Below are 17,643 nucleotides of genomic sequence, written 5' to 3'. Positions count from 1 at the left end.
TGAAGCTTTTAAAAATTAAATTAATTGCATTTTATCATGTTTTAAAAAAACAAAATATGTTACACACTCTTTATCACAGTAGGTAAATAAATTTAATATTAGGGCAGGTATAAAGAAGGTCTCTTTTTCCACTATCTTTACATTGTGGGGATGTCATTACATTGTGGGATTGTGAAAAATGGGCTTCTTCAAATTATATGTGAAGCAGGAGAATCCTACCAGATTATTCCTTTCTGCATTTAAATCATGTTATACTTCTGTACTCGCTGCCTGCATAGGTTGAAAATGCATGGGCATGTGCATGCTCAGCCTCACACCATCAGTTCATAGAATCAGGGAGTAATATTTTGTAAAGCACTATGATATGTTGGGACATTAGAAGGAATCATTAGGAGAAATAAATATTTGAGAATTGAAAAGTATGTCCAGAGATCTGGCACTCATAAGACAAATAAGGAAAGGACAAGAATGTGTGACTATGAATTTTACAACTACAGTCTGTGCAACTATCATTTAGCAAACATTCATTACCGTTATTAATTACGTGACATAAATGGGAAACAGCAGACTTAATCCATATACTTGGCAGATATATGAAACAGCAGATGGCACTTTGAGTGGGATGGGGGGAATACCCAGCATACACCAACACTGCCTGGCCATAGATCTGGTGTTTATATAAATAAGTGAGACAAAATCTGGACCTAGTAAAGGCCTCACATGTATACACTTGTGTACAATTATTTTTGTGTCTGCTAGGCAGATCGTAATTCTGGCTATGACATTCTTTCCCTCTCATCTGGGAAATGTTCCAGCCATGTTAAACCTGGGGCTGTAGCAACATAACCACATAAAATCCTGCTTGAGAGCAGATTACAGAATAATGTAATATTCCTCTGTGACACCAAGGAATAATGGAGTCCTTGCTTGTGTCTTGAAGGAAATGATACATACATGCAATAAATCACATTAAACCAATACAGTTTCCTATGTGGTATGTGTTATATTGTTCCTAGATAAGCATTTTTGCAGAGCACTTTGTTAATGAATACAGGTGCATTCACACGTGGGTGTACTTTGCAGTCATCTGCGAGCTGTCATCCACACAATGTAACCTATTTAAGTCTAAATTTATCCTAACTCACATAAGACTTCATTTAATTATATATCATTTAAGACAAAGCAGAAAATTTAGAAATTCATGTGATCCTTTCTTCTGGTTGCATAATCTCATACTTTGCTGAAGACCAGAAGACACAATGATAAACCATTTATCTTTTCTTAGTAAGGGATATTCAGATTAACATTCCCAAGTTATTTGTTACATGAATGATGTTCCACTTTGGAGAAAAGGCTATGGTAATAATAATTTTTCAAAATTCAGGCAGTTTTGAATCCCCAGGACCCCGTTTTCATTTCCTGAGAAAGGACTATTTCTTTACTACTTTGATTGTGCTCACTAAAAACTACAGTGTGAAAATTCATAGATACATAAAGCAAATATATAGAGTTATATCATAACGTATAATTGTGATGAAACGCTTCTAGGCGTAGAAAAAAAAAATGTTGACTTGCTTGAAGTAATCTGACTTCACTTAATTTTGCAGGCAAAGAACTTCCAAGCTAATGCTAATTTTTTACATGACAGTGATTCCTATTCCAGGGTACTCAGGACTAGGACTTGTTTTAAAAATTAGTTTTTTACATTCTTATGTTAGAAAACAACTGTTTCTTGCTTTTTTTACCCCCTCCACTGTAATCCAGGATCAAAATACTGCAAATATACAAACACCTGATCTCTGCTTTTTAAGACTAAAAATATCAGCATTATAGAAATCAGATTAATGATATCAGCATTTGACCTAATAGTCATTCAGTTCCAGGTATACAAATTCTTAAATATTTTGCAACATGATCATGGTTAACTGCCATCTTTGTAGTTACTAAAACTAAGATATCTTTAAAAACTTATGTACCATTTGGAGAACAAGTTTTCCGTCCATGCTGGTATTTTACCTGCTAGTCAGGCAGTATGAATACTTCACATTAGGACAAATTTGGGTAGCAAATTCTGACATAGGATTTTTCCGTGCTAGTAAGAAGAGAGAGAGAAAAAAAAAATCCACAGGCTTTATTGGTGATGAAAGTACTTATTTTCTTCAAGGAAATAATTAAGAACTAACACTCTAATAACACTTTAATAAGTAACCCCCTGGCCTAGACGGTAGCATGGGTTTTGGTGATAAAAAAGCACTCATTTCTACCTTCACGTGGCTGAGAGATTTTCAGTCCTCTCTGCTAATTCTTCTTCACCATACAGTGTCCTTCAGGATGGTCAGGAAGTAGCCAAATATATTTATATTCTAAGCCCCTCTGTGAACACAACATAACTCATTGGCTCTGTTTTTCTGAATGCAATCCATTATAAGCAGAAGCACAGTAAAAGCAGTTGAATCCAGTGACAGTCACAGATCTTTACTTGGCACACATGACATGATGCCTCTCACATGTGTGTAAATACTGCCAAATGACCAGTGTTCAGAATGAATTATTTAATCCTTATAGGCAAGGAATAGCCATTTAAAGTTCTCATCTCCCTCTAGTACTGTTAGGCTTTGGGGAAAAAATGCTGGAAGAACAAAGCACAATACTTAACATTTTCATGGTTTAGTGTGAAATAACTTTGAAAAGAAAAAGCAAGCTGCTCTTTAATGAGAAGAGCTCAAGCTTAGAAATTATAGATCTGATTCACAGAATTTCTTTCTCAATTGAAACCTGTGTGCTGAAGCATTTAATATTCAGGTTAATTTACTCCATCAAATGATTTTAGCAGTTTATATGCAACACATTCTATGTTTTCCTATTTTACTTAATGCTACACAAGAAAAAAATACCTCTCCACCCACTTCTGCTGCAGCTTTTAGGGCACTTAATGATGGGGAGATGTAATACTCTGAGGCAGGAGGTAAATCAATTCCCATCTCCCATTCATTGGGAGAGTATGCTGAATACTGAATGGTTCAGAAAGAGACTTTTAGGGAAATACAACAAGCTAAAATATTAGTTGCTAAACAGAACAAAATATACTGGACTGAAAGGAAACCATTCAGAAGAGACTTGAGTGTTAATAACTACCCCTCAGGTTTGGATCCCCCATGCAGAAGGCTGAACTGTAAGCTCTCTTCAGGGGGAGAGCTGTCTTTCTTCAGATGAAAATGAAAGCCTCATTCCACTACCTCAGAGGTCAGAACTACCATGCAGCACAGAAGAAAGTCAAGACCAATTTCCAAATCTCTGCCTGAATGGCAGGGCCAGGGGCAGCAAGCCTGCTAAATAACCCAGGAAGGACCAAGAAGGGCAAGAGGCTGAGATTGGTGCAGCTCAGAGAGCAGAGGGATAAAGACCCAACTCAGAGAGCAGAGGGATAAAGACCTCAGGGGAGACTTGCCAAGGTACTTTCAGTACCTTCATGCACTCAGGACCCTGACACAGAAATTTCTGCAGATCTCATGATATTTAATGTAGATTTCAAACAACTAAAACCGTCAGTTAGACTAGTAAAACCCTTCATTAATCTCAAGTGTTTTGAAAGATATTGTGTATTATAAGATATTTAAATTTATTAAAAAATAATCAGGCTTGAAAAAAAAAGATTTATCTTGAATGACCCAATAATTATCTAGAATTAAAACATCTGTTTAGGCTATGAAGGCATGTAAAGCGTATCAGGTTTCAATTACTGAACAGAAAAGGAGGGTGACAAAGTTTTGGCATTAGAACAGACACTTTTGTCCAGGGGAGTTATGATGTTTTGTACAGCAGGCATGGACAGAGCTGAATTAGTCTGATTAATAGATCCTTCATGGATGAAGTGCTGTATTGCAAGGACTATGGCAGATAAACCATGAATTCCATATTACTGATCCAAGACAGAAGTGCATGTGGGCACATGCATCACAAGGATCATTATTTACTTATGAGAATTTGAGAAAAATATTTCATTAAGTATTCAAAATGATGGAAAGACCTGTCAGTTATGAAGCTACTTTCTTCAACATGCAGTAGGCAGGATACAGCACAAGCCAACTTTTTTATTTTTTAAAATTAGTGAAGACTCAACCAAGTAACTGCAAAATATCCTAATATTAAACGTAGGATAGTGCAAGTGGCTTCTGACATGTATTTACTCAAATACACCAGTAGGACCAAGCACACTAAGAATTATTAAGAATGCAAGTCTAGACCTACAGTCTTGAAGACCTTTCATTATTTTTCTCAATAATTAGCATTAACAAACAGCTCAAGAATGCGCTTCTCCTTCACATTTCTCCTTCATTACACTTTTACAAGGACTCCAGTATAGTATAACATATGTTCCTTTTGAATATCACAAGAGAAACCCCAACTCTGAATGGGAATCAAGAAAGTAAGGAGAACACTTTAACACTTTTTATCACTCAGCTCTTTCCATTTACAGATTGTCTGCCACTGCTCTAAGTTCTTCAAAATACCTCAAACCTTCTTATTTTTGCTGCTATTCATGAGATTAAAAATACATATTAGTAGCAACCCCCTACAAGAATCAGTTTTTCACTGTTAAGTTTGCATAGAGGTGGCCAAATAGGCAGAAAATGTTTTCATGAATTGCAGTGGTTGATAAATTTTAAAGTGTTCTGGAATTTACAAAGTATCAATAATGTATTACTATCTGTTCTCTGGAGGTGTTTAAATACAGGTAAACAAGTAGACTGTTTCTTAAATCATTTTGGGGAAATAAATTGACATTTATCTTCTTACCTAATTCTCAAAAACTAGACTAGCAAAAGTAATAATATTTGAATGTACATAGCTCAGAAGACATAGACCCATTCTATTTGTTTAATGCTGATTCAGCTTCAGAGTGAAAAATCCTGCAATCTTGTCCTTTATTTTACATTGGTATAGTGAAGATACTGCCTCTCCCTAGTATTTCTGTCAGTCCTAAAGTAAACTGGATTTAAATACCTGGGTCAGTGAGATTAAGTCCAAGATTATGCAACTTCTGAAATGCAAAGGGGTCAAAAGGTTTATTGGAGACAATAATGGCTTTCATGAAAAGTCTCTCTTCTCATTCTGTGTTTCTTTCCATAAATTCAACAAAAGACTCCAATTACCTTGACTGCTCTGATGAGGTTCATATATACCACAGGCAATTTATGCAAACAAACACAGATAATAAAGGACAAGATTTCAGGATTTTTCATATTGAAACTGAAATGTTACACAGCCTTCACAGAACAACAGAAAGAGTGTTTCTAGGTTATAAAAATGAATAACTTTATTACAGATCTTTTACTCATTGTTTAAAAACACATGAAATACACAAGCTTCTTACACAAAAGTTTTGGAAACAGAACAGTTTATATTTGATCATTTCAATGGAATTTCTAAACAGGGCATTTTGATATTGTGATTTAATGGAAAAAAAAAAAAAAAAAAAAAAAAAAAGATATAAGATCTGGACCCTTGAAGCTAATGTAGCAAATGCCATCATAAGTAAGCCAGATTTTTTAGTGCAAAGTTGCAGGCTATTATAAATGTGTCTTTCACGTTTGTGTACAAGGGCAAGCACATTTTAACACCAATCACACACCATTGGGAAGCAGCTCTTGAGTAAGTGAAGGCATTCTGTAGAACACCCTGTGGAGTGAGACTGGACAAGTTAAGCTTTTAAATATTTTCGAAAAATAAAATTTTAAGGACTGAGACAAGGAAGTTATAATGTTGACATTACCTAATGCTAAAAGTAATGTGAAAGAGGTCCTATACTCTTTGAAACATGTCTGGAAGAAATCTCTTGACTTTACCCTCACTGACTGTTGAAGACTTGTTTGTTTAACCGTAGCCCCTTATTCATGTACACTTTGGACCTGGATTATACAATCTAGAAAAGGTCAATGGAAAGATGCTATATAAATTTTCTTTGGATTTTTAATTACCCCTGTAGCTAATATCTGTTACTCGGTTATGACGATCAAATGCCTTTTCAGCGTCAGACAATGCATAATGAAATGAAAAATGTTTATTATTTGCAATGGTTTGCTTTGGTTGATTAAATAACTACAAAGCATCTGTGCAAATATAAAATATGTCTTCCTTTATTTTACAATACAATGCAAAATTTGAAAGGAGTCCAGCTGTGTTCACTAATCATCACAGCTTTCACAATGAAAGCTCCATCACTGGCTCCTGGATTAAAGATAGACACCCAAATACTGTGGATCTGTTTAGCTAGAAAAATTAGTTAGCAAGGGATTGAATTGCCATCTAAAAAAGAGCAGTAAATATGATTTTATCTTTTTTTCTGTAATTATATTAGGAGAAGAATTTTATTATTTTCAATTATTCAATAAAAATGTGAATATGTAGCCATTTGTGCATTTCTTTCACCTTTACAGTGAAATAAGTTTCTCATCTACGATATTAGAAGGGGATTTTTCAACTGAAAATATTTAAAAGGTTAGAGATTTTAAAGACAGTAATGACAAAACAGAAATAATACCTAATATCAGAATAAGATTGAACTGTGGAACGTTTACCCATAAAGTGTGTGATTATTAAAAAGAGAAGGTGCATGAATTTCTCCTTTACTCACTTCATTCAAATAACCTTGAAGTAACTGGAGAGAAGGTGAGGTAAAAACATCCCATCTCACCTAACCATAATCAAGACAGGGAAAATAGAGAAGGACAGGTACTTCCTGTGTCAATTCACTCAAATTCTGGCTGATCTGCTTTYTGGAAGAGGATAGAGTGGAAGGAAGTATTGGGAAGTTTAGATGACATATTTTAGGCAGCTAAAATTTAGGTGTATGAAACTGATCTTATGCAATAATATTGCTATTTGTCTTGAAGCTATTTGCATTGGCTCTCTTTGAATTAATGACGTTAATTGAAAATACAATTCATGTATTCAGGTAAAAATTGTATTTGAGCTTAATATATATTTATTTCCTTTCTAGGGCTTGTTTTCCCTTTCACTGACTTTTCATGTCATTTTCAGCTGCTAAACCAATGTATCATGATATATTATTTTTAAAAAGACCCAACAGCAAAGAATTCGAGAATCCTTGTGAGAATTTTCATGGGTACTCTGTGTCACACAAATTAATAAAATAAGCATTACCATTTTGCTGTCCAGAATCAGGCATAAAAGAAAGTCAAGTCCCATAAGAACACTGTCACAGTACAAAATAATGTTGTAAGCCAATTGACTAAACCAGCTGCCAGTCTAAGTCACTTTAAGGGTTTAGGGATTTTTCCTTGTGAACAGTCATTATTATTAATCTTTCACAGAAAAACAAACTACTATATAAATAACGAAATAATTGCTAATTTAAATACTCATGGGCATAGTAAATGGTGCATTATCCTAGTGGCACCATGAGGTACACATACTATACAACCAAGACTTGAGCAATAGCAGGGAGTCTGGTCACTGTGGTGGTACTCAGGAGAAGATTGTGAAGCCTTTCTCAACAAGAGTTAATGGAACTGTACACCTCTCAGAATGCATCACCATATTGGATCCACTTGGCTTGGAATCTTGCTTATTTTGAAATTCTACAGCATAAATATTTATACAAAAATATTAGTGACACAGCTGTAGGACATAACAATCAAGCTGTCCAGAAACACACTCATGCATGTGCATTTTTTTCTGACAAAATCTTTTAAAATTATAGGAAACATTTTTTAGATTACCATGAAACTGTGTTGTTGTCTGTTTTATGAAAGATAACTAAGATTTTTCTTTTTCTCATCTCTTTTCAGGATGTACTTAACAAACCAACAGCATTGCGTTAAGGGTATCCAGAGAACATAATTCTGGACTGGAAAGCGAATGAATTATTCGGCCTTTCAACAAAGAGATGGGTTTCAGCTGACAGACATGGAAATAAAGTTATAACATTTTCACCTAAATGCCATAATCTGGTTACTTTTTTAAAAAGACAAAACTAAAATAAGGTGAGTTCAACTTTTATCCACTAGCCAGTTTCTGAAAACTTGGAATTCCAAGTGGAGAGACACAACCCAGAGCCAGTGTTCAAGGAAAAATAGCAGCTGAGTGCATATGTTAAGACAGTCTTGATGATAGAAAATTAGTGCAGAAGTTATACTGCTACTGTGTTGTCAAGGGACTGATTCTACTAAGTATTTGTAGAAATTTAAAATCAACATATTTGAGACCTATATCTTGGACATTAACATAGTTAATACTGTATAGACATAATTTATTATAGACTCATAATACTTGAACAAATAACATGATCCAAGAAACCCTGATAAATAAAGTTGTTTTTTTTTCCTAGAGTGACGATCTTTTTGTGCAATGTATTGTCACCAATTGAAATTAATCATAGCAATGACATGTTTTTCACTTAAAGCATCATTAAAAATTATTTGAATATGGGACAGGAGGAATGAGTTTCTAAGTCAAATGCTAACAACATTAAAAAATGGTAAGGACCTCATCTGAAAGGTAGAACTTACATTATTTCTGTTTGTTTGGAAAAGAGAAGTACCAAACTGAGGATGATGCCATAGGCAACTCTCAAAAAGAATTTATTTACAGATATATATGTGCTTGCCAATTTAATATGAAAAATGGTCCTGTTTTGAAAATTAGACACAGATTAAACTAAATAAATTAATCTATTAATAAACAGAGCATTTCTCTGAAAAAAACTATGTAATTTATGAGCGGCATTTTACTATGAAAAATACAGGTTGCATTCCAAGTTCACATTTGGTTTTATCCAGAAGACTAGTAAAAATCTAAATTTTGGTTTTGATATGAAAACACTAAAATCTTATGACTCATGTAAGCAAAAACTTCTAACATCAGAAGTATTGAAAATTAGCTTCCATATCTATTTTTCTAATCCTCACATTCAGCAAGATTATATGTTCTCATATTATTTTGCCCCTAGCCAGGAAATCATCTCCTACCAGCTAAGGGTAATTTCTGGCTCAGCCTATATAGTATCAGGTTTGGAGATGGGAATTAAGGTATGACCACCAGTGTAGTAAGCTGTGATTCAGAGGAACACTGAGTTAGATATTTTCTTCTGACATTAAATAATTATTGCAGCTTTGTGTTCTTTCCTCAAAAACCAATTTAGTTTACCACTGGAGCTCATGTTATTTTCACCATTTCAGCCTGAATAAAATACTGCTCCCATTCCAGGATTTTGCTCCTTTGGCCAAGGATTTGTTATAATTTGTTAAAAACCTAATTTATTTCAATACCTATGGGACATTTTTTTTTTTCCAAATGTGTTTCAGCCCTTGAGTCATTTTGTTGACTCAGCCTCTGTCACGGCTTCTGAGTCTGTGGCCAAAAGTTCATAGCCTTCAGGCTGCTTTGCTGCATTTCAGTGCCAAAAAAGGGCAGTCTGATTCAGGGCATAAGCGGAAAGGAGAAGCAAAAAATTAATGCCAGGAGTAGAAAAGACCTGAAAGGACAGATTAAACCAGTGCCAAAATTGTGACAGTGTCAGTGCACTATGAGGACAGGAATGGTGGAAGCTGCCCGTGGGTCAGGCAGGGCCAGTTCCATGATCTCTGGGACCTCAAGAAAGGTCCTGCCCATCCTGCCCCCAACTGGGGACATTATCCCAAGATTATTTTTGTAACACAGACCTGACAATTTGTTTCTGTTTTAAAAAAAGAAACTGAGATAATGGGAAAAGCTCACAAAGGACCTGTTCAAAGTTAAAAGATTTGACAGTAAAGGTAGAACTCATTTCCAAATGTCTGTCTCCTAAAAAGTTTTAGTTGAAGTTAAATTTAAGGTCACCTGCATTCCCTGTATAGCGGCTTGCAGAGGACCAGCACCTTATAAAGATGCTTTCCTGTTCTGGTTCATTGTCCTATAATTAGGATTTTTCTCTAAGTTTCCAACCTGAAAGGTTGCCTTTGACTATAGAAGAAACTTAGAGACTGAGATAAACTCCTTCTCCCAGGATAGAACTGGCCATTCTCAGTTTGCAGCGGTTGGACTCTCTTGGCATAGGTGTAGCTCTGCTCTTTTCCCAAGCAGCTGATCCAAAATATCCAGTTGATCAGAGATAAGCTGACTGTCTTTAAAAAATTGTCAGCAAATAGAAATAGCTGTATGGGATACCAAGTCCCTTTGTGACAAAGGGTACTACGATCCAGCGCAGTATTCAAAGCAGCTAAGATCTTTGAAATCTTTCATCTCTTTACCGTGACATCACTTGTCGCAGAGGCAATAAAAAAAAACTCAGAATAAACTCCGAGAAAAAAAGTGTAAATCATACTTAGGGGTGAAATTCCTAGAACTAAGAAAAAATTATTTTCTTAGATTATAATTTCCTCAAAGAAATATAAAGCTTCATAACTATATATGTAAAAAATAAGCCTTCCTTGTAGAAACACAACTTCTAGATAGTTTAACTGAAATCCTAATCTTAACACCATTAGGGGAGTTAAGAAATATGCACATATGAAAGATGATAAAGTATATAAGCCTCTTTCATGCAAAGTGGGCAAACTTTGCTCTAGAAAACAATCATGAGATTACCTTTGACCATGGGTGTATTCTAGTAAATTGAATGATATTCCTCATGTTCCTGATTAAATTATGAATGTGGAGAGTTAAGGATATGCTTAAGTATAGAGAGATGACACAGAAATCAGTATATTCCAGAAATGGAATCTGAAAGGTAGTGAAGAATATTTTTGGCTTGAAATTTTAGAGAAGTTAATTGTAGCTAAACTGATTAGGTTTTATGTTCAGACAAATAAAACCCCATTGTCAGGCTAAAAAGGTAAGTTTTAATCATCTCTTCTTATGTCTCATGCCACCATAATTTTGCACTTATAGCTTTAGAACATTGATACCACCATAATATGTCTGAATGATCCTACAGGATTTTTTGTTTTCCGTAAAGAAAAAATAAAAAGTGGTTAGACTTTAAATTTTTTGAGATGGGATAATGTCTTCAAATATTATAGACCCTAATGCTGGTTTTACTTTCAGTTCAAATTAGAAATATTATTATAAATAGCCCTAGCTCACTTTGTCCACAATTATGAAGCCAATGCTCATTTGAAACAATTTGTCAGCCAATAGGTGGCACTGAAAGTATTTAATATTTATCTAAATCTTCTATTTCTTTTAGGAGAATTCAAGTTTCCCTCAAGTAAATGGTATGTTATGCTCACAAATTAAAAGCTGAGGCACATATTGAATTATGTTATTAAAAATATTAAGTACTTTTAGATAGTTTGAAAACTGTTGAGAATTTAAACAGTTCCCTGGAAATATGAACAAGTGCATCATACTACTTGTATCTTTGCCAAAACCCAGTTTAAAGCAGGAGATCCTTTTGAGACTGTGGGGCCATTGACATTCCAGGGAGTATCTTACAATAAGGTTTAAACTCAAATATCTGGGAAAACTGTAGTATTCCAGGAACTGGTTTATATTGTAGTTTTTGCATGCTCCATGCCAATTTATTTTCTTTTTGCAGCTGCTTTCATTTTTGTAAACCTCTGAGTAAAGAAGGAGGATTTTGTAGCAAATATAATGCAATTTTTCAGTACTAGCATTCACTTAAATTAGGACAAATTTTACAAACAACCTCTTCATTCTCTGTGGTAAACAAGTTCATAAACTATTCTACAAATAGAGATAATGAGAATTTTAGATGACATTTCCACATACCATAAGTTATTCACAAAGAAACAACCTTGTCATGGTTTTTGCTAATTTTAATATATTATTTGAGCAAATGTGATTCAGAAGAAGTTAAGTATTAGTGTTTTGATTTACACTGAGTGTAATTCAGTCAATCTCCATGCATTTTGTTTCATACTTGCACTTTAGAGCTTTTCCAGGCTTTTTATTGAAAGTTATGCTGAGATGATGAAGTAAGATTGACTTGTTCTGAAAAAATATAATATTGTTATACAATACAGAGCTAAACTCTTCCATTTTCAGGCCATTTCTTCCATTTCTCCACCACTTTTGTACAGAAATCTGTCTTAAGAGCAAATGTAAGCCGCATAGGTTTGAGCTGCACCAAATAAAAATGTGCAAGGATTCATTGCACTGTAATCAACCACAGCGTTGCAGGGGACAAGCGAATTGTACAGAAATTGAAATATGTCTAAAACCAGATCGTATATAGAGAGAAACAGATTTACTCAGCTGTACCAATGCATCGTAATTACGAGGAACTAAAAGCTTTCAGTGTGTTCCTGCCTTCATCATTTCCTGCCAGCAGGAAAATTAAAGTACTTTCAGATTGTGAAGCAGTAGAATTCAGTAATTTAATACTGTAACACCAGACCTCAGCAAGGTATAAGACTCTCCAGCTTCACCTGAATTGGTTCTGAAGATTTATGACACTGCATTTGGTGATGAGAATTAATGTATCATATCAGAAATTAATTCAAATTAAAACTCAAACCATTAATTTAAAGTTAGGTATTGTTTTCTCTCTTCAGGAAGCAAAGCAAGGAACTACATAAATCAAAGAAGACTAAGCAAAGATGTAGCTTTTATTAGCAATACAACTGACAATGTCATCCTTCTCAGGTTACTGGGAATATGAGTGGTATGACAAAAAGAAAGACAAATATTCTGGCTGCAGATATCTTGCCCAGTTTATTTCTCTTAAACAATTTCTTTAACCTAAAATTGTACAGAGGACAATTACTGTGTAAGCAAACAGACAAGTATGAGTGAATGAATTCTTAAATATTCTGGGAAAGAAAAGTATGAAATTTTATTGACATACATGTTATGAATATCTGCATAACTGTAGCCTGGTCACAAAAATTAAATTAAGTTTAAGAATTGCATGTCTTCAAAATACCGTATATTTTTATTAACAATTTGCCACTAATTCCCAGACAAATATGCAAAAAATCTTAAAACTAAAGTAAAATATTTTGGTCAGCCTTCATATAAATGGTCTGTTATTGTTTATTTTATTATTTGCAATAAGTTTGTGGATCAGATATTATGAGAAGTTTATGTATTTCCAGTTACTTTAGCATCTGGGCATTTGCAAATAGATATTTGAGTAGAATTTGAATAGAACATTAGAAAGTGAGAAAAGACTAATGCCACAAAGTYAGTCTTAAGGCCATGAAATGAATGGGACATGGTTTTTCACAGTAGTGTGCTCACAATAATATATGAGCCCTCCATGAAAACCCACAAATGAAAAAGGAAGTCCTGGATTCAAAATAGTTCAAAGGGGATTTTTTTTTTTTTTTTTTTTTAGTGGGATTTTTTTTTTTTTTATCCCTGACTCACTGGCAGTTTGTCTCTGAGGGGCTGTGCCCCCAATGGCACAGTGTTCTTGTTTTTTTGGAGGGCCTTTTTTTGTTTGTGTGAGGATTTTAAAAATTTCTTCTTTTGAAATTTTTTTGTCCTACTAAGCAACCTAAAGAGTTCTAATTGGGCTTGAAAGCCAGTTTAGAAAATCTGGAGTTACTGCCACTTCTTGGATATTTGTACTAATAGTAGAAGTCTTTTAGCTAATGAAGGAAATCAGGTCTTGCTGCAATGAGAGAACCAACAAGACTTTGCCTAATGGTGAGATTTGTTCAAACTCCCATTGAAATATCACCTGCTGCTGAGTGAACAGGCTTGGCACACATGAATTAGGGACAAGAGCTATTGTAACCTGCCAGGACTCTGGACAATGAGATGATCCTGCTTAAACAGAAAACTACTAAGGGGAACTATTGAATGTCTCCAAGTAACTGCCAAAAAATGAGATTTCACCTGATGCTTCAGGGCACTTTCCAGTTATTGACGGAAAAATTTCAAAGCCATTTGAGAATCAGCTGAAATGCAGACAAATAACAAGAAATAAATCAGTTGTCCATGAAAAGGGAGACAAGGTCAGCAGGTAGGAAGGCCAGTGCACCTTAAGTGAAGTCTTTATTTATACACAGACAACAAGGGTTAGGAAAATCGGGGGAACTAAGACTGCAGTACTTCACTGCCTGGCACTGTTCCATTAGTTTCCAGGCACACTGAGAAGGACCCAGTCTGTGGCAGACACCAGTGGCCTCATCTTTCTGTCTCTTCTTCTTTTCTTTATTTTCACCTTCTCTTCACTGATCTTGTCTTGATAGTCTTCTTCAATGACATTGCTTAACATTGCAGAGCAGAAGCTGTGACATTGCAATGGGAAAATGTGTGCTGCAGGTGTTGGGCAGCTGAAAGTTTTGAAGAGAGAAAGGATCAGAGCAACGAACTGTGCGGGGCACCAAACAAATGGAAAAAGAGGAGATCCCACACAGTGTTCAAACTTAAATGAGAAAACAAGTAAAGAGTGAAAGAAAAGAAAGTAACCATTCTCCTACTTGTACAAAAAAAACCCCAAACAAACCAACAAACCTGCAAAAGACAAGAAAAAAAAAAAAAAACCCTTGTTCTATAAAATTGAAATTATTGTAAAATTATTCACTTGGGTTTATTTTATTTTTGAATTATAAACTCCACACTATTTCACAGTTTCACAATGCTCATAAAATTCAAGTGTTGCAAAATTAAGCCTTGGCAAGTTGGGAAATACCAGAGTCAGTCTCCTACTGGAAGTACATGTCAATACACTTATCCACTCAATGATTCCACTTAAGGTAAGACACCTCTGAGGGGTTCCATTCTTCAGTGCACTTTTTCCTACTCTTGGCTCAAAGTGGACAAGCAACTAGGCAAACTGCTAATGAGCAAATCAAGATTAAATTGCAAGTTCATTGCAATTTTGTCTGTGGAATTTCCAGAAAGTCAGAAGGGTGCTTTGAAGAAGATCTCCTGGATCTCTGTGAGACTTGGTGCAAGCTCAGACTTGTTCTGGATTAAGAGTCTAGATACTTGCAGGGATCACAGCTAAGAAAACATYGGTTTACTGGCTTGCTTGAAATCACCCCATAGTTCTAAGGCAATGAGCATGAAATGCTTTTCGTGTGCCCTGTCTTGTCACTACATATCTTCTAAGTTTAGTGGTGATTCTGTGTGTTAGAGTTCTGAATCACCCTGATGATTCACCAGGATTACCAGGAGCACTAAATGAATGAAATATCTCACCAAAATAAAACTCTATAAACACACAAAACAAAATTCTATCCTAATATATTTGTATTTGGTTAAGGCTGCAAATAAACATAGACCCTATCATTTCCTAACTTTTCAGCACTTGACTTTGCTGTCTTAGTAAGGAATGTGTAAGGAACATATAAGGAACAAGCAAGGAGCAAAAATCAAAGAATCATTAGACACACTCCTGATGTTCAAGAGCATTGAAGAAATGATTGGCAACTCATCCATGACACAGCCTCTGCTCTTGGACATAATATACACTCCACAGAACATATCACTGACTTTTCATCCAGCATGTTGATCTGCCCTCCAGACTCAATTTATGCCAGTAGGTTTCACAGATACTTGCTGGTAAGTGGCACACTCAAAATGCAGTCCTGCTCTGGTGCCAAATGTCAAGTCACCTTCTCCATACTGAGTTACTAAAGCTTGACAGGAACACCACTGCAATTCTTTTACTTATTTTGAACTTGAAAGGAAAATGCAGTTTTTTTCAACCTTGCACTAGAAAATGGCCATGAACTGCTTACTGATGATTTGCAGTGAAAGTTAGGATAAGACAAGTCTCTCAGATGAAAGGCTTAATTACAAATGCTTAGGAAACTGGCAAAAGGGTGAGAAATAGAAGACAAGCTATTGATATGTTTGTTGAAACTTCATAAAATATTTCAAGACTATTTTCTGTCCCAATTTAAAATTGTATGCACAGAATATAATTTCTAACCAGAATTTTCATTTCATTCATTTATCAGCAGCTTTTGTTTTTCAGTGGGAAAGTGTGTTCTTCATACACATTTGTAGCAAATTCCAGAATTTCCACACTACTATTGGTCAACAGAAACAAGTAAACCTCCTAGCCAGTCCATAAAGAAACTGGCACATAGCAACATCCATTATAAATAATGAATAGACCAATTTCAAAGTGTAATATTGCATCAATATTCACACTTTTTGAATATTGATGTAAATTGGTTTAAATTGACCAGATGCTCTGAAGATGGCATAGACAGGTGCAAATTATTTTTCTCCTGTCAGTAAATCCCATTAGTCTTTAGAAGTGAAGCACTTTAAGGGAAAGCAGCTGGTTTTCCCCGTTAGGGACTGCATAGAAAGGCACCTCTATAGTCCCCATAGAATTTCATAGGAGTGCTGAAAATGCAGAATAAGCTTGGAATCAGATCTTTAATCAACACTTTATCTTGAATGACTACACTCTTTACTATCCATTTCCCAGTACAACGATCCTGTCACAGGATTTTCTCTGTTCCTTTTCTGAAACCTGTGATTACATCTGCAAAAGAAACTAAAAGAGGCTGGGAAAAAATTCTTACCCTGAAGTCATATGTGCCACTATGCTCTAGCTGATATTCCTTTGCTTAAGCACTCTCCTTTCCAAATGAGAGAGAATCAAATCTACCAAATTTCGGAAATATTTCTATTTCATTAAAAATCTTGCCAGAAAGTCATTGTTTTAACAAATAAATTTTACACACAGCCACCCACCAGTGCTTGATTCCACAAGGTAATTCTGTTCTATTTAATGGTGTGAGCAAAGCCTCCAAGCATATTGAAGACTTCCTCTTGAAGTCAGACTACTTACCTTTTCTGATCTGCCTCTGAAGGGCTTGACGCTCTTTCTTTGTGAATCAGTTTCCAAAACACACTTCTCCTTTTTCCTTGAGTCTACAGATGACCCTACTTAAAAAGCAATCTCCATTCTAGGTGCACTTTAGTCTTGACTGTAAACCCAGATCAGAAACATGATTGTAGTGTGAATAGTGCTTCAATGTAGTCGTGCTTTTATGCTAATTTTACTATATTTTTACAATAGAGTAAGGATTGCTCTCTGCAGTCTATATGGATAGCTGGAGTTTTAAAGAATTATATGTCAGACATTATATGGGCCAAGGAAAAAAATTACAGTGAGGGGTCTGCTAGAGCAAGAAACCAGATCAGGAGAAACCAAACAAAGAAGTCTCAGGGTTTTTATGCAGCTCCTTCTCTGTCTCCCACTGTCTGGTCACCTGGTCAGGCCACAGGTCCCCGGCCCCTTTTTTATGCAAAAGGCAGGAGTTCATGGACTCTTGTCTTACTCCAGAGCTCAACCTGCAGTTCTCCCTGAAGCTGCACCCCGAGATCCCTGCCCTGAGGCATCGCTCACCCTTAGAGAGCAATAAGGTCCCCTCTGAACCTGCACCAGACTAAAAAAAACCAGCTCCCTCAGCAACATAAAATGTATTTTGAATATTAATTTCTAGGTCATTGTTTTAGCTGCAATAGTACTACTTTTTTTCACAGTAGCTGATATGGGGCTGTCTTGGATTTGTGCTGGGAACTGTGGATAACAGAGATGCCTTTGTATTGCTGGACAGTGCTTATGCAGAGTCAAGGCCTTTCCTGCCTCTCACCCCACTCCAGTGGGCTGGGAGGGGACACAGACAGGACAGCTGACCCCAACTGACCCAGGGATACAGAGGGGACACAGACAGGACAGCTGACCCCAACTGACCC

Source organism: Malurus melanocephalus, unplaced genomic scaffold (assembly GCF_030028575.1).
Source record: "Malurus melanocephalus ecotype Western Australia unplaced genomic scaffold, MMel_1.1 scaffold_705, whole genome shotgun sequence".
NCBI lineage: Eukaryota > Metazoa > Chordata > Aves > Passeriformes > Maluridae > Malurus > Malurus melanocephalus.
This window is presented reverse-complemented; position numbering follows the sequence as displayed.